We start from the raw sequence: 18805 nt of genomic DNA, 5'->3' as shown, positions 1-18805 counted from the left end.
TTGCATAAATTTGGTTTTGTCATGGAATATCTTGGTTTCTGCATCTATAGTGATTGAGAGTTTTGCTGGGTATAGTAGTCTGGGCTGGCATTTGTGTTCTCTTAGGGTCTGTATGATATCAGGCCAGGATATTCTGGCTTTTATAGTATCTGGTGAGAAGTCTGGTGTAATTGTTATAGGTCTGCCTTTATATGTTACTTGACCTTTTTCCCTACTGCTTTTAGTATTTTTTCTTTGTTTTGTGCATTTGATGTTTTAATTATTATGTGATGGGAGGAATTTCTTTTCTGGTCTAGTCTATTTGGAGTTCTGTAGGCTTCTTGTATGTTCATGGATATCTCTTTCCTTAGGTGAGGGAAGTTTTCCTCTATAATTTTGTTGAAGATGTTTACTGGCCCTTTTAGTTGGGAATCTTCACTCTCATCTATACCTGCACTATCTCTGACTGGAGCCTATCTTTCCTAATATCTTGGCTGTGTCTGAACTGTTTGGCGTGGGTGTTGCTGCTGGGGTTAGAGTTCCTGGGAGCCCCACCTCCTCTGGGTTTTGTGGGACTGGGTGCAAAGCTGAAGTGGAACACCTACTCAGTGCTCAGGCACAGACCAGAAGGGTGAAATGTTTATTTTTTAAACTTCTATGTTCATGATTGTTTGTTATCAGCTAAGGCTAAGATGGAAATGAAATTGGTTGTCTTTTCTCCCTTTGTTTCTGTTACTAGGAAAAGAAGCAGAATAGAGAAGTTAAAGATAGGAGAGAGAGAGAAGAATCCTGAAAAATTTTATCCATCTGTCCATCCATTCATTCTTGCACTGGGAGATAGAACTGGAAGTCTTCCATATTGCAGGGCAGAGCTCTGTCATGGCTATAGCTGCACCCACCCCCATTTTAATGTTAATGTAGGCTCTTGCTAAGTTACCCAGGCCTGCCTTGAGCTCCTTCTGTAATCTAGGCAAAACCTATAATCCTCAGACTTTAGACTCTTGACTAGCTGAGTTTAGAGGCCTGAACCATGAGACCTGGACATTCATGTTAAAATGTAAATATAAACATTCAGAAGCAAAACACAGAGGAATTTCTTTTTTAGTTTTTAAATATTCATTTATTTAGTGCATGCATGTGTGTGTGTGTGCATGTGCTTTCGACAGTATGCCGATGTGGAGGACAGAGGATGTGCAGGTCTTAGTTCTATCTTCCTTTCCTGGAGCTCCTTTAAGAGTACTCTGAAATTTCTGCTCAATGATGTGAGAGGTGAAACTGAGATATGGAAAGACAGGTTAATAAGGAAGAAGCATGTTTGGATGGTCTCATCATACCCATGACACGCAGTGGTGTAGAGACGACATAGAATACACAAGAGGCAAATTCCAGAAATTAGATCAAAAGTTCAGTGAAGTAACAGGGTATATGTTAATTGAAAGGAATTGGTATCAGCTCAGGAACCCCAAGACCAAGTTTTCACCACAGAGGAAATTTCTTTGCCCCATAGGGACAAAGAAACAGGGATAAGGGACAAAGACAGAAATAAAGGAAGAGGGAGAAGGCAAAGGGAACAAGGGAAAGGAGGAAAGAGTATTTGTCCCCAAGGGGGACAAAGGAAGCCTCTGGAGAGACAGATAGGAAAATGGTAGCTTATAAAGATGAAGGGGAAAACCCCACGTTAGGATGAGGTGTTTAAGTTTAATTGGGCATGCTCTTTAGGTGAGCCAAAGGGGGTTTTGATTGCTGAACTTCAATACTTTGATAGCCAGACCGCTAGACCTTGGTAGTCAGCCTCAGGAGGAGGAAATGGCCAAATGGAAACAGACCTTGGGCTTGAGCTTTAGGTTTATAGCAAGGCAGAGGGAATTGAGGAGAAGGGCAAGGCCTGCCAGAGCCATGCTGACCCTGCCAGAAATGCATGTAAGCATAAAGACAAAGAACTGCAACAATTGTAACAGTTACTTAAACTATCCACAGGAAGCTTCAATAATAAAGATCAGTTAGTTCATAGAATAGTCCCAAAGAAGTAGGTTAGAAAATGCAGGTGGCCCAAGTAGAGGGAGAGGTGGAATGGTCTGGAGCATACAATATCCTCAACATACATATAAAAGATAAAAAAATAAAGGGGTTTTTCTATGGGCCACTTTGACTATCAAGGGATTGTAATATTATAATAATTCTTAAGTAACATTTGGTGAAAACTGCCTAGCTGTCTAATAACGTATGCATCTCTCTCTCTCTCTCTCTCTCTCTCTCTCTCTCTCTCTCTCTCCCTTTCTCTCTCTCTCTCTCCCCCTTTCTCTCTCTCTCTCCCCCTGTCTCTCTCTCTCCCCCCTTTCTTTCTCTCTCTCTTCTCTCTCTCTCTCTCCCTTTCTCTTTCTCTCTCCTCTCTCTCTCTCTTCCCCCTTTCTTTCTCTGTCTGTCTGTCTGTCTGTCTGTCTCTCTCTCTCTCTCTCTCTCTCCCTCCCTCTCTCTCTCTCTCTCTCTCTCTCTCTCTCTCTCTCTCTCTCTCTCATCTATCTATGAATATATTTGTGTATAAAGAGATCTGATGTAAATATACATATACATATATATACATATATGTGTGTGTATGTGTGTGTGCACATATCTCATGTGCATCAGATTCATTATTATTTATTAAGCTGGGTTTAAGCACAGATTCAGCAGGGCTAGAAAGAACACAGAACTGACATGGGACCAGTGACCATGGGGGTTGGATGATTTGCATATGAAAGCTTGTCAGAACCTTTTGTTTATTAGGTATATTTTAAATTCTCTGCAATAACAGGTTGAGCAAAGAAGAACCAAAACAGCAGCTCTTTATATAACTTCAGCCAACCCATAGATGGAGCTTAGCGTCTCAGTAACCAAGCTAGATGACACAATGTTGTACATATGAGCAAATGTGCATTTTCTTCTAGGGAGGAGGTCCAAAACTCTAATTAGATTCCTAACAGTCTATTTTGCTAAAGTGTGTGGAACAGTTGGAGTAAGTAGCCTGTCAACCTTTATTCAACCTTCCCTGAGGATTATTTCTTGTAACTGACGTTAATAATGGAAATTGGAAAACACAAGTTTTAAGCTTATAATCCCTTGGAAAGATCCTGAAACACAAAGGAGACTTGCCAAACCACAAGCGTTCTTGAAATTATTGCAGCAAAATAACCAGAGCTGGAGAATCTGAGACCTTTTGAGAAAACGGAGTTGGAGATCTCTTTCTTCATGCAAGAGAAGCCATGAGAACTGTTGTAATGTGCTGTAAATTTATTAAAACAACATAATTGGGCAAAATGAGCCTCATACAATTAATTTCCATTTAGCTTCTGCTCTGGAAAAACTTCCTCAGCAGTCCCCCTTTTGAACTCTTTTCAAATACATTTTGTTTTGCAGCTCACATTAGGCAGTCTAAGAGGCTCCCCCCCGCCCCCCACAGCTTCATGCTCAGCAGCCTCAGCAGCGTGCCTCAGGCCCCGCCCCCAGCCCCGCCCCCACCGCCTCCAGCTCACCAGAGCGCAGGCCTCAATCTTTGGCTCAAGTGCTGAAGGTCTTTCAAATGTTGTCACTGGAAGTTATGGAGTCCCACCCCCAAGCCCATAATGTTCTAGAGACAAAAAGAAAGGAAGCATTTCTTCAAAATTGTTTCTCTGCCCTCTGTAAGAAAGGCCTCTGATCTGTGATTGTTTTTCTTAACATACAATAATACATGTGACTGCATTAGAAAATGGCTAGGGCCATGGCTCAGTTGGCAGAATGTTTGTGAGGCATGAAGCCCTATGTTTGGTCCTAGCACCACATAAAAGTGGATACTGTGGCACATGCATATATGTAATACGTAATCTCAGCAACAGTGGGGGGGTTGAGAGAAAGTGAGGGGAGTAGTGGGGGGGGGGGTGAGGCATGAGGATCCGGAGTTCAATTCTTTGTTACATAGTAATTTGGTGGCCAAGTTAAGATGCATGAGACCTAGTCTCAAAAACAAAGAAAAACAAAACAAAACAAAAAACCCCAACAACACACAAACAGGGAAATGGTCAGCTTCTGCTTCATTCATTTTGTCTTCATTCCTTCAATGAGCAAGTGGCTTTTAATTAATAACCAAAAGATCTCAAAATACAGCAAGGTATTGGTGATGATCAGCAATGATTGCTGTAGACACTGTCAAAACTCATGTTAATTCATCATTCAGAACAATTATCTGGATCTTAGAAATGTATAAAAGAGACAGGCATCTTTCAAAGACATTGCAACATCAATTTTTCAGTGACCTCGACAATTTTAGAACTCTGTTGATGCAGAAAAGTTAACAAAGAGATTTATGTAACTTTGTCTGGAAATTGGCAGTTCACTTCCAGTTCACAAGTTAGCAGTGGCAGCTTGATCCACTCACAAACACTTCACGGCTACACCAGCCATCCAGTTCAGTAGAGGTGGGATAGCAAACACGAATCAGCAACTGTGGCACTACCTACCACAGACAGGTAGGCCTCAGCCTCAGCTCGAGTCAGCAGGAGGAAGGCCAGAAGTTCTCAGTTGTATTTCTCTCAGCAAAATGAAGATCAGTGAAGACACAGGAGACCAACAAGCATAGCACAGCTAGCTCTATAAGCAAGCCTAGCTCAGTCTCCATCACTATTTGTGGAGTCCTTTTTATACCCTTCAAACATCATGTATCCTCCATGGGTCTTTCCTTAGCATGTGCATCTGTCTTAACTGATATCATTCTGCCAATCAGCCCGAGTCCACCAAGGGGCAAGAAACCACAGCACACCACCAGAAGTTTTTTGGTGTGTTTCTATGGAGTCCTGACAAATACAGCTGAACTCACAATGTAAGGCGGACCAATACATGAGTATAGGTAGCAAAGAATCTCTTGTCACATGTCCTTTCATGTGCTTGCTTTAGTAGAACATCCTCTCTTCTGTTTCTGCTTCAGTGAAACATTCTTTCATGAGTCTGCCTTAGCCTTTCACCTGGGTCTACTTCAGAAAAACACTCCTTAATGTGTCTGCCCCAGCAAAACACCATCCAATACTACTGGCTTTCCAAAGAACCTATAAATTTCCATTTCAGATTTGTGTCAAGGTACTGGCAATACTTATTATGTAGAGAGTTATGTGCATGCATATGTGCATGGGTGCCTGAGTGCGTGCATGTGTGCATGTATGTATGCGTGTGTGCATGTGTGTGTGTGTATGTCTATATTGATAATCTGAAAAGTGGTCCATTGCCTTTTTGAACATTAACCAATTTGCTCTTCTCTCAGTAATCTCATCCTAACATTCATTTACTAAATTATCTGTTAATGCCTAGTTTCTCAAATGCTCTTTGGACCAGTTTAAACATCTTACTATTATCTCATTAATTAATGAGCTAAATTAAACTCTTGATACATGTTTATTTTCTTCCTACTTTTCAGAAATAGTTTTCTAGTTAGTGTATAAAATAATGGCTTTCATTTTGACATTTTGCACAGCTTTTTCTTTTAACATTTTGTAATTTATACTCTACCACTAGATATGTTACATACAACTGTGTATATTTGTGTGTGTGTGTGTGTGGCATGTATGTATTTGTGTGGAAGCATACATGAGTGTGGAAGCCAGAGTTCAACTTTATGTGTGGTTTCTCAGGTACTTTCTATCATTTATTTATTTATTTATTTATTTAGAGACAGGGTCTTTCACTTGCCTGTAGCCACCAAGAATAGATGGCTGCCCAGTGAGCCCATGGGTTCTAGCTGTCTCTTTCAAATTCAGTGCCGGGATTATCAGCACTGACTACTATTCCTGGCTTTGTTTTTGTTTTTTGCTCTTTGATTTTTTTTTATAGGTTCTGGGGATCAAATTTAGTCCTTTATGCTCACATACCAAGCAGTCTACGTACTGTGCTATGTGCTGAACCCCACATAATGCTAGACTAGCCTTGGAGACCACTGAGGGTATCTGGGGGGCTCTATTGAGGCCAATTAAGGGAGAGCTATTTCTGTGTCACAAGAATGGAATTTACCTCTGGCTCTGGGTGGAGACATGCCATTCTCATCTGCTCCAAAGATTAGAACATTATATACCATTGCCTCCTTTTCCTAAAAGTTAATCCAACTGGACCTGTCAACCACCTGGCTAAGGCATAGCCTCTTAGAAAGGCTGAGTCACCTAAAGCCGTGGCAAGGAGATGGGGGGAACAGTTATCTCCCTTCCCAGAAATCTTTCTTTATAGACACATACAGAATCCCTGTCATGTAGCACTGTAGTCTGTCCACTTTTTTGAGTAACTTAGAAAATAACTTTTTGTTTTCTTTCTGTATTCTTTGGGGGTGTATACTGGCTGAGATCTGGGCATACTTCCCTGGAAGCTCTGTGTTTTCTCACTCATTCTCCTAAGCTTCTATTTGCTCACACTGTATGGCTGCTTACAAACAACATAGTTTTCTGTTCTCTACATTTCTTCTTTGGGCAGATGTCATCATTTACAGCTTGCCTGCCCTGATATTTTTCTCTTAAACCCTAACCAATTATCCTTGAGTTTTGTTCTAAGTCTGTTTCTAAATTATTTTCTTTATGAAGATTTAAAATTATCCTGCCAGCACCTGGCCAATGCAGATGTGGATGTGTGGAGCCAATCATCAGACTGAGCTCAGAAACCCTGGTGGGTAAGCTGGCAGAAGGCCCAGAGAATTGGAGCAGGATTGCAACCCCATAGGAAAAACTGGTTGGCCCATCCAGTGCTTCTAGGGAGTAGACCACCAACCAACGAGTGTACAGGGAGGGACCCATGGCTTCAGATACATATGTAGCAGAGAATGGCCTTGTCTGACATCAATTGGAGGGGAGGCCCTTGGACCTGTGGAGGATTGATGCCCCAGCATAGGGGGATGCTGAAGTAGTGGGGTGGGAGAGGGTGGGTGGGTGAGCACCCTCATAGCAGCAAAGGGGAGGGGAAGAGGGCAGGTATGGGATGGGGGGTTTGTGTAGGGGTAACTGGGGATAAAGATATTATTTGAGATGTAAACAAATGGAATTAATAAAAAAATTTTTTAAAAGAAAACAATAGAAAAAATTTAAATTACCTGTGTGTATGCATGTGTATGTTCAAATGTACATATACACATCACATGCATGCAGGTGTGAACACCAGAAGAGGACTGATGCTCTACAACTGGAATCACAGGCAGTTGTGAGTTTCTTCGGGGAACGATTAGCTTGCACGTGGGCATGGGCCTGGGTTCTTGGAACTTGTTGGGCTGTTGTGATTCCTACGGCTCCAAAGAGACTGGAGCACGGGAATATTGACTGAGTTCACTCTGAGCATGGCACTGGGTGGGTGCTATGGGGCCCTGCCCTGTTGGGGGAGTTCTCACTCAGTCTGAAGTTCCATGAGGGTGCAGAGCTCTTGGATTGGGGATTACGGGGCCAGGAGGTGGACAGGGACCGACTGGTCTCAAGCCCTTGGGCTCTCAGACGCCACTGAGAGGCCACAGAAGGACCGAGACTGGAGGCATGTGGGCACGCACTAGCTGACCCACAGCAGAGAGAAACGGGGGTGGGGGGAGAAGAAAGAGGCCCTGACAGTGCCCCATGGGAGAGACTTGGTTACTGTACTTGCTGAGGAGACTTGGTGGCCCGGCTAGCTTGCTTGGAGGGACAGTCCTTGTGGCTGGAATGCAGGAAGTTTGGTGTGGTGGCTGCAGCTACAGTGACTCATTAAAGACCTTCTCCATGTTTTCCCATGGTGGGCTCCAAAGACGCAAGAAAGTCCATGGTTCCAAAAGGGTTTATTTTCATAGCGGATGTAGATGGATCTTGCAGTACCCCTGTGAAACTCAGTGCAGACCTGAGTTAAATAGGGAGAGAGAGAGAAGGGGGGAAAAGTCTAGGGAAGAATGCCTAATTGGCTCCACTCTCTGGCCTTCAGGTATCTCATTAGTATATACATCTCTCTAGGGCCTGTAGTCATGCTCTCTACCTGTGCTCTTTGGGAGGGGCTGCATTGCCCTACGTGACTGAATAGTGCAGGTCAATGGAGTTCCATGCCATATGTTAGGAGCCTGGATTCTGGGAGTGCGGTGGAATAAATGCCCGTCCCTTGCAGGGTCTCTGGGCTACTTCCAGCCAGCACTTCTACCAAAAACCAAGACCCCTTTCATGGCCCTACAAGTTTCCAGATGTGGGTGCTGGTCATCAAACCCAGGTCCTCTGTAAGAACAGCAAGTGCTCTTTACTGAACCTTCTATCCAGTCCTTCTAAATTATCTTCTTAATGAGACTAAATACTTTGAGAGGGAACACCAGTTTCCCTAGTAACAATGCAACATTTAAGTGTTTTTGTGACTACTATATTTTGTGACCTCTAAGAAATGTATTCTATTTACTTCCACATAGTAGGATGTTGAAATTGCTTTCAAAACTTAATCATCTTAAGTTATGACAATGCAAAAGGAATATCTGAGTCCTAACTACTCATTTTAACAACTTCATTTCAATCTTGCTTTAGAGTTTGGACCGGTTTGTATTCTAGCAGAATCTCAGAATATCCTCTTTATGTATTTTGCCCTGATTATCTTTGGTATGAGTAACTCATACTTATAAAAGGAGGAGTTGATGAAAAAGAGTAGCTAAAGTTTTGAGGACAAGGGTCTTACAGGTGGGGTCTTACAACTTGCTGAATTACAATGTAAGGGCAATGACATGATTTGAGAATCAGTCCAGTTAGGCTGGCTGTATGAAACCGTTATGAATCTAACCAACTCCCTGGATGGCTGCTTACCTCTGCCATTTGTAAGAAAGAGCAATGGCTATTCTCTGACACAGTGACACAGCAATGTTCTCTTCCTTCCTCTCCTTCCTTTCTCCTGGCCTGAAAACAAAATGAAACTTTCTACATGGGATGCTAAACTACTGCTTGTGATGTCTTAGAACACGGCAGCACTGGCTTCAGTTTGGAAGAGTTCTTAATTATTTTTTATGACTACCTATGATCTTTTACAAATAAAAATACATCACTATAATCAACACTCCCCCATTCTGTGCTCAATTTCTATTATAGCAAATATAAAATTTCCCAAAAATAAAAGAACAAAAAACAAAAACAAAGAAATGGTTGAGTTTTGAAATATTTAACTAAATGTATATTTTTTAGAAAGTAGCACTGCAATTTTCTTTACTTTATTTATGTGGGGTTAATTAATTTTTTGAGGTCTCAAAATGCAAGGTCTTTAAACTTGTAATTTCTTAAGGATAGCTGAAAATAGCAGCCATGATATCCCTGCTGCTTATAAGCATCAGTACCTTAAGAGTTTTTGTTTTATATGTATTTAAATAAAGATTCCAATCTGGGAAAAATGGTGACTATAGCGTAAAGATTCTTTGTATGGTAGCAGTTGTTTCTACTTGTTGCTACAATTATAACAATAAAGGATAGGGATGCCTCAATAAATTTACTGCACACATTATAGCGTCTATCCTGAAGGAGAAACAGCAAGCCTGCTGTATTCAATTTTGTGTAATAGACTACAGTAAACCCAGAGAGTGTACATACTGCATTAAACAAGAACAATATGACACAAAATTGCAACTCTACTGTCAAGGTCAACAGTAGTCTACAGAGGAAATGTCTGAGGAGAAACTGAGCCATGAATAATCTGTTGCTTTTACAACTAAAGTCAATCTTTTGGTTTTACTTGACTATCAAGAAGTGATATCAGGAGGTGAGAGTGGGAGGGTGGGTGGGGGCATATCCTCATAGAAGCAGGAGGAGGAGGGATGGGATAAGGGTTTCCTAGGTTGAAGAGGAAAGGGAATTACATCTGAAATGTAAATAAAATATCCAATAAAAAAAAAGAAGTGATATCAGACAAAGTTTGAATAACTGGAAGTTCATTTTGGGCCTAAAGACCTGAGGAGAGGGTAATGGTTAGGACAGGAAGGGACAGACCCAAGAAGAAAACCTGTTGCCTTCAAAAATCATGTCCACACTTCCGGTTTGGGACCGAGCCTAGAGCAGGTCGCAGGCAGCAGCTCCGTACCCAACCGCAGAAAACCAAGAAAAACAGGGACTCCCAGGAGCTTGAACTCACGCAGCATCCCAGGTAAAATTAAATCACCCGTGATGCCTGCTATTAGAAGTTCTAACCCAGATGGACCAGAAGCCAGGAGCCTCGCCCTTACCCTCACCCCCTACCTTTTCCCACCTGCACAAGGTCCCCTGAAGCTGGGCAACTGCAAGATCCTGCTTGGCAACTGCAGATAGACTCAAAGCAGTGTACCATATCATCTGAAGAATAGCAGGGAGACCATAACTCAAGCAGTGTACCATATCTTCTGAAGAATAGCAGGTTGCAGTCCTCCTCGCCCCCACGAATAACCAGGACCCGCCGGTCGGGTCAAGTGGCACCCAGACGTGGGGCTCGAGGCACGGACCCATCCGGACGGACCCTCATTGAGAGGATGTGCGCACGACATCAAGATTGAGCAAGACAGAGATCATCGCCCGTGACCTGTCGTCCACGGAACCAGGTTGATGCTGCCATCAAGAAGGCAGTTGAAGTTCATTACCATCAGCTGAAAACTGCAGAGGATCCAGAAGTGACTCCGCAGGAGACTGACACAGCTGTCAGCTCCCCTGCCTCCCCCTACGGTCGACCCCTAGACTTCCATGCCCTCCAGAAGGGTTCCTGGTATGCCTGGCTTTGCCCTCATTTCTCTCGCTAGAGAGCTTGGCCTCTTGATCACCACAACAAAAATTGGCTTTTTCCTAAACCAAGGCCACCCTTGATATGGCCGCTAACATTGGGGAGCCTTCCTTTATGACAATATTACACCCCAAACTGACAAATGGTTGGTAACTTGAACATTTACAAGAGACTAGGATGGCTGTGAGTTAGCCCAATGATGGGATTATTGTAGGTCCACTTCCCAGGGGCCCACCCAATGCAGCCGAAAAGGAGTGCGTGGTGCTGGGAGTGGGTGCAGCCTACTTGGCCTAAGACAGGGCTCTCACCCTCCTTTCACCCACATCAGAGTCCCTTGATGTTGCCCATCGTCGACAGCCTAAAGCCTTCGACCATCGATGTGACTCGTCTCACATCAGTGTTTTGGGGTTGTGAACTTGTCTAAGACCCCCCATAATTAGACATCCAAATTCAAAATTCACATAGTTGGGATTGAACATAAGACGCCTTCTCTAACTAAACAGAGAAGGGGGAGATGCCAGAAGCCAGGACCCTCGCCCTTACCCTTACCCCCTACCTTTCCCCACCTGCACAATGTCCTCTGAAGCTTGGCAACTGCAAGATCCTGCTTAGCAACTGCAGATAGACTCAAAGCAGAGTACCATGTCTTCTTAAGAATAGCAGGGAGACCATAACTCAAGCAGTGTACCATATCTTCTGAAGAACTGCAGGTAGATCATAATTCAAGGCAGTGTACCATATAGACCATGACATGTTTCAAGGCACAGGCCAAGAAGATTTTGTACTTTTCCACCACCTGAACCCTCTTATCCCCCTCCCCTTGTAAAACATGCTATAAAAAAGCATTTCATGTTCAAAAAAAAAAAAAGAAATTAAAAAAAAAAATCATGTCCACTTCTTGCAGTAGAAGATGCTCTTAAAATGCCAAAAGCATTCACAACTGGCTTCGCCTTCTCACACTTTCCCATATAGACTTAGAGCCACTCACAATGGGGTGGGAGGGAAATCTATCAATGAGCTGATATAAACTCATGATTCTTCAACTTAAACAGGAACAAGCCCATTCAGAGACATGAAATAGAGGATTCCAGAGTAACTTGGGTAACACCGGTCCATCTCTAGAATTCCTGAGGAAGGTGGGAGCTGAGCTAGGAGGGGTGGGGGGTGGGAGAGATAGGAAATGGAAGTACTGGTGGTTGCTGAGGAGCCCAGGGACCATGTGCTCACTACCTTAACCTTTGACCTCCATGAACCTCTCAGCTGACAACAGAAACAATAGACTTGTGTTTGAAACAAAGTTCTGTGAGCTGCCTCATTGTTTTTCTTTTGTGTGCTTATCTAAGTTTGTTCAGGGCAGTTTCTAGTTTTTAAATATGTCACAGATTTTGAAAACCACTAAGGTGAATAACAACAAAGGGCTTGTCAAAGTTGTTATCCTCACTGGGTGCTCAGGCATCCAGAGTGGATGTTTACCAGAGATGTAATGACTCCAATGGCTTAGGCACAGGATCTGAGTGTCTGCCAAGAAATGTCCTTGGAACTCAGTCCCGGAATATGCAGTTTGGCAATAATGACTTCAGGCAAAAATGAAACACTAAAGATTTAGTGATTTAGTTTTGATTAAAATATTTTACGACAATAACAGGTTTAGTCAGAAATTAAAAATTGAGAACAGAATAAGGCTTAAATAGCAAAGAGAGTTAGCGGGATTGAGTTCTCTGCCTTCTATAACCCAGAGTTTGGGAACATTCCAGTTAGTTTTTTTAATGTGATGAACAGGGGGAGGTCAGTAAGCAAAGGTATTCTGAACTTTAAATTCATATTCTACCCCAACAACACTTAATTGCAAGTCTTCAGCCCCACCCCCAAATCCCTATGAAAAACATGACTTCCCCCTAGGAAATCTCCTTTCCTTGAGAAGATACGCTTTCCATTAGGCTCAGTGTTCACAGAAACCTGCCTTATGCATTTCTCTTCTCTACCCACTCCTAAGGATCACCCAGTATTCCAGCTGGAATCCTTTTCTTCCTGGGGGCAATCTCAGATAAGACAGGCTCAGGAGCCCAGAATTACCCTAAACTGGTGATGCAGGCTGTGAAGCAGTGTGATCTGAAGTACACACACACACACACACACACACACACACACACACACACACGAACTCACCCCAGAGAGGGAGCCCAGAACAGATCAAAGTATGGATACCAGTGAAGTTCAACTTGGTGAATCATGAATTTTAGTGGGGTTACTTACAGAAATATGGGTGATAGTTTACTTACAGGAGCAGAAATGACTCAAAGACACCCATTCCCCAAATCTACCCCAGCATGGGTGACAGCTCAGGAAGCAGGGAACCTGGAGCACACTGCACAACCTCTGGATTTCTGCTCTTCCCAGGCAGCTGGTCTGGACTCAGCGTCCTCTGCTTACAGAGCTTCTCTGCAGAATAGAATGTTTCAATCTCTGAAGAAACTGCTGCACAACAGAGGGGTAACAGGAAGAGAGACTGAGGGGAGATGGGATTAGTGGACTCCTGAGGCTTTTCTCAGAACAGGGTTTACACAGTAGAAATTTGACAGGAGAAATTGTAATCCACTTGTCTTCTGGTGTCTCTGTCAGAGAAGCCATGAAATTTGAGATGGGTGCTGGATGGGTGACTTAGTGGCTAACAGTGCTTCTTGCTCTTCTAGAGGAACTGAGTCTAGTTCTTAGCTCCCAACTACCTGTAACTCCAGTTCCAGGGTATCTGACACTTACTTCTGGTCTCTGTAGGTGTTCCCACACCCGCCACAAATATTATTTATAATTTATAAGATGAGATGACTCATTTCATGTTGCTTCTGAAAATGTTTTCTTCTGGGACAGCTATTTCTTTTAGTTTTCAACAGTTGGACAACTGTTTCATTTCATGGTTGGCTTGCGTGATGATGCCTTTATCATCGACTAGAGAACAAGTGTGTAGTGTCAAGAGTGGAAGCAAATGGTCCCTCTGCCACTGCAGTGGTACAGTGGAGGACTGGCTGAGAGGGTGGGGGCTGGGGTTTTGAGGAACCACAGAAATGCCTTGGTCAATGTCTTGAGGATGAGAAAAGGCTAGACATTGTCCTGTGGAGGCAGCAAAGAATCTTGGGTAACATGAGCAGGAGACAGAGTGCTGTCTCTAGGCCTTTGCCTGGATGTCTTTTCTTCTACTCTCTAAGCTCTGAGGAGACAAACAGAAGAAAACATCATAGATGGGCTTATTTGAATCCTGGGACATGGAAGGAGCCTTAGAAAGCTTCACTCGTAGAAAGATCTGAGATCCTTTGTTTCCAAATCACAGTATTTCAGATGCTAGGAGTCGTGGCTCTGAAATAACCGTGCGGACTATGCATCTCTTTCTGAATAGAAGTTCGTTGCCTTGGGAAAAGCTCTTAGCCTAACCTGATTTGATTTTCGTACATGTACCTTCTGTTCTTTTCATTTCCCAGAAAGCAATTTCAGAGGTAAATAGTTATCTGCCAGATCCACTAGGTTTAACAAATGTAGCATAATTCTATAATTCTCTGTGATTTTCCAATTACTCTTTAGCTGCCGCTTCAAATTGCTGAAGGAGCGTATTTACTTATGAATTTAACTTGTTGATCTAAATTCTAGGCAACTTAGTTTCCAAGTAAATCGACATTTATAATCATTTAGCGCAATATTGCAAGATGTAAGGCAAATATTTATTCTGGGAATAAGCACTTCAAGCTCATGGGTTATTCCAATTTCCTGCCTTCTCATTAATCTTTTTCTGTTATTTTCTTCTATTAGCTTTCACATTCTTAAATCATCTTTAGGGAAACTAAATTTAAACATTTTAAATGGAAATTTCTAATATTTAGATATGCCAGTGATAGAAACAAGCAAAAGAAACTTCTAAATGTTACCATTTTGTTTTCAGACTCCATTTAATCTTATGGAGAAACTAAATTCAGGGTCCCAGGCTGTAGGAGAGCTGGGGACTTCCCTCTAGCTGGACAGCTTCTGTTGTAAACAGTTGTCTAGTCCAGCCATCTCAAGGATAACCTCTCCATCTTGCTGGAGGGATAACAAGGTCATGTTCCCAGCCTAGGAATGAACATATATTCCACTTCTCCATATATTTTCTTATTTCTGTGTTAATAGGTAAAGAATATGGAAATTGCTGTTACCTAAACCTAAATTATGAAACTATATAACCTATTTAATTGCCTGTTGTGCCCTAATTAACTACATGCAGCTGACCCACTCTTTTGTCCTTTATCACTCTGAGCTCTGGACCTACTGTCAAGGAGAATGAATTAAGGACTTTGAAGCCAAGTGCCTGGGATACAGCCCAGTCTCTAACTGGTTCTCCCTGGCTTAATCCATAATGTCAAAATACAATTGGATAACACTGCAGCTCCCCTCAGTTCCCCCTCCTCTCTCTTTGTGTTCCCTTCGTTTAAAAATGTTCAGATCCGGAACTGGCTGCCTCTCTGAGCTCTCAGAAAATAATGCCTTCGTTTTTAAGCTTCTGTATCTGAAGTGAGTTTCTCAGCTCCCACCCTGAACCCAGCATTATTAATGTAAATGTAAAGACCAATTGGTGTGTGTGTGCATGTGTGTGTGTGTATATGTGTGTGTATGTGTGTGTATATGTGTGTGTATATGTGTGTATGTGTGTGTATGTTTGTGTGTGTATGTACGTGTGTATATGTCTGTGTGTGTATTTGTGGAGGGGGTGGAGAAAGAGGTCATCAGTTCAACCCAAACACTAATAAAGTTAACTTTTATAAGCGCATGTTATTAGCTTAACCTTCTAAGGCATAAAAAATGACTGTTGAAGTCGTTGGCTGGACTGCACAGCTAAATAGCAACAGTTCCATATTTCAAGAGACCAAGTAAGTGCTTTACATTCATTGCCATTAGAATTTTTTCTCCATGGTGACAACTTATAAATGTTGATGGAGGTTCAAATGTTTATCTAGCTCACACAGTAAGTGAGGCAGATCCGTGATCTGAATCTAGGCTTTTTTTAACCAAATGCCTTACATTGGCGGAAAGTCTCCTTAGCAAGACATATAATAATAACGTAAAGACAGTCATATTCTAATGAGATCTATAGCATTCAGATCCTTCTAGCTTTCTTACATAAGACTTTATCTATGTGAATCAGCATGCTATTATGATGTTTAGTATGAAAGATGTAGGTTGACAGATTCTACAACTCAACTTGATAACCATGGCTTTAAATTTAATTCATTAATTTTTGGTGGATTTAAAAAACATTTTATGTGTCATGGTGTTTTGCCGGCATGTATATCTGTACACCATGTGCATGTATGCCTGTTGCCGAACAAGGCTAGGAGAGGCCATTAGAACCCCTGGAATTGGAGTTTTAGGTGGTTGTGAGCCACTGTGGTAGGTGCTGGGAACTGAACTCCAGGCTGCTGGTAGAGCAGCGGCAAGCGCTTTTAAACTATGGATTTATTTTTTCAGCATCTAAGTTTTGATTTTTTGTGACAGGTCATGTAGCACATGTTGGCTTCAAGCTCACTGTGTATCTGAGGGTGGTCTTGAACTCCTGATGTTCTACCTCTAGTCCTTAGTGTTGTAATTACAGGCATGTGCTACCACATCCAGCTGATAGCCAGGACTTTGTAAAGAAGTTTGCAGTTTTGTCTTTGAAATGTCTCTCGGCTTTAATTTGTGATTATGAAGATTACAGCTGTATATCTACCTCATCCAATTATTTTAATTCCCAGGGTTTCTGCTTAGGTGCGGTTTTGTTTCCTGGCATTCGACTTTCCCCATAGATAATGTGAAAACAATGAAGGTCTTTTAATACATTTTTAATCAGATCTACTTCCAAGCCCATTTGACCGTGATGGGTCATTTACTGAAATGGTGCTCCCAAGGGACATACAGAAACTGTCTTGGTCTCTTACCTTCACTGTCAGCATAAGCCAGAGGAGATCGCATTAACCTCTCCCTCTTCTACCTCACTGTATCACATTCACCTAATGTCTGTGTAGCTTCTACTGTTCACGAGTTTATCAACAGTTATTTGGATTTTCAATGACCTCATTTGGAATGATTCAAGACTTTAGTTAGCTAATGAGAAGGTTCCAGATTCCAGACACATAGTTTTTATTCTTAATTTTGGTTCAGAAATATAATTTCATGCCTATGATACCTTAGCCCATATTCAGTGCATACATAACCCCACACCCTCTCCAGTGTAGTTACTTTCATGTTTTATATTTGTACCCGTTCTATTTATTTCAAGCCTCTCTCCCAGACATTCCCCCCATGACTGAATCAAGTCACTGTTGAACAAATTCAAAAGAGGATCCCTTCCCTTTTCAAGTTCATTTCATACTATTGTCTTGAAATAAGATGTACTTGAAAGAAAAGCTAACAGAAAATAAAACTCACAGGGGAGCCTATGAGAACTCAGTCTTATGCTCCTTGCCACTTCTTCAACAACGTTTTTCAACCTGCAGCTGGTTATGTGACCAGCTTTACTTATGGTTACAGTGGGACAATCGTAGCTGGAACTGCTCATGGTGCCTTTTCTGATTTGGCTTCTGCAATGAGTAGCTGACATACAAGCAATGGCAGGGTAGAGGAGAGATCAATTGTTGGGTTGTCGTGTGTGTGGGTCTGTTGTTGGGTTGAATTGTGGGTCCCGCATCTGTACCCTCCCACAAGGGGCTAGGGCCACGGCTCAGAGAGGCAGAGGTGTAGGAATTTGACTGTGTTCACTCCACAGATGTCAGGCTGTGTAAAGCTGCAGGACTCCGTTCCAGGGATGGGGAACACAGTCTGAGGTCCTGTGTGGAGCCAGAGCTCTTGAGTTGGAGGTGTCCGTGGGCCAAAAGGCATCCAGAAACCAGTTGGTTCTCAGGCCCTTGGGCTCTCTGGCGCCACTTGGAAGGGCCAAGACCGAAGTCAGGGCTGGGGAATTTGCCCGAAGCTGAAGGAGGAAAGGGGAGAAGCTCTGGCTGTGTCCTGCAGGAGTGAGAGTTCTGGTTGTGGCGACTCACTTGGCTGGGTCACTGTTGGATTGGCTTGGGTTGGTGGCCTCCATGGGTGGAAACGTAGAGAGTTCTACGGGAATTAAACAGAGGCTTGGTAGTTGAACCTTCTCCACAGTTCCCCATGGTGGGTCCCAAGGAAGAGAAATATAGTCCATGGTCTTAAAATGTTTATTGTCATGGGAGGAAGATGAAAACCATACCCTGGTATTCTCAAGGTGGGCCTGAAGTTAAATACCTTTTGCAAGGAGGAGGGTCTGGGAAGGAATGCTTAATTGGCTATGCCCCTCTGGTCTTTATGTATCTCATAATATGGAGATCTGTCTTGAGGCTCTGTGGCCTGTAGTCACACCCTCTACCTGTGAAGGGGCTAGTGGGCATTGTCCTACATGCCTGAAAGGCGTGGATCAATGGAGGTCTGTGGCCTCGTTTCAGGAGTCTAGTGTCTGGGAATGTGGTGAAATGGATGCTGTCCCTTGTAGGGAAACCTGTAGGGTCTCCGGTCATCTCTAGCTGGTGCTCTATCAGAAACCATGCTGTCCTTTCATGGTCCTACAGTCAATGAGCTGCCTGGGGTGACATTCTGTCCCCAAATGAGGAAGGAAAAAGGCCCTTACTTACTGGCTTTCTTGGAAGTAATGCCTAACCAGTCTGCCATCAACATGCTAGGATGCCTAGATTCCCTGAGAAACTACAAAGAAAGTTAACAAACACTGGAAGAGCCTGGTGGAGAGCTGGGAATAATACTAGCAATATTCAGTCCTCCACAGTGACATATATGCATGTGGTAAAGCAAGGGAGAAATGGGTGAGTTCCTTACAACCGCATACCTGTGAGGGCTTACATCACACTGCTGAACACCTGCAAGGGCTTACACCACACCACTGCACACCTGTGAGGGCTTACACCATACCACTATAGTATATATAGAGATACACTATCTCTCTCTTTACTCTCATATATGCACATACATAAAAACATATATGTCTGTATATACATGTATGCATATATCTGCATATACACACATGCATACATATACCCACAAAAATGTGGACACACATCAAACACATATATATCTACATATGCCCATATATAAAATATGCACATACACA

Source organism: Grammomys surdaster, unplaced genomic scaffold (assembly GCF_004785775.1).
Source record: "Grammomys surdaster isolate TR1022 unplaced genomic scaffold, NIH_TR_1.0 168, whole genome shotgun sequence".
Classification (NCBI taxonomy): domain Eukaryota; kingdom Metazoa; phylum Chordata; class Mammalia; order Rodentia; family Muridae; genus Grammomys; species Grammomys surdaster.
The sequence above is the reverse complement of the archived record's forward strand: the minus strand, read 5'-3'. Positions refer to the sequence as shown.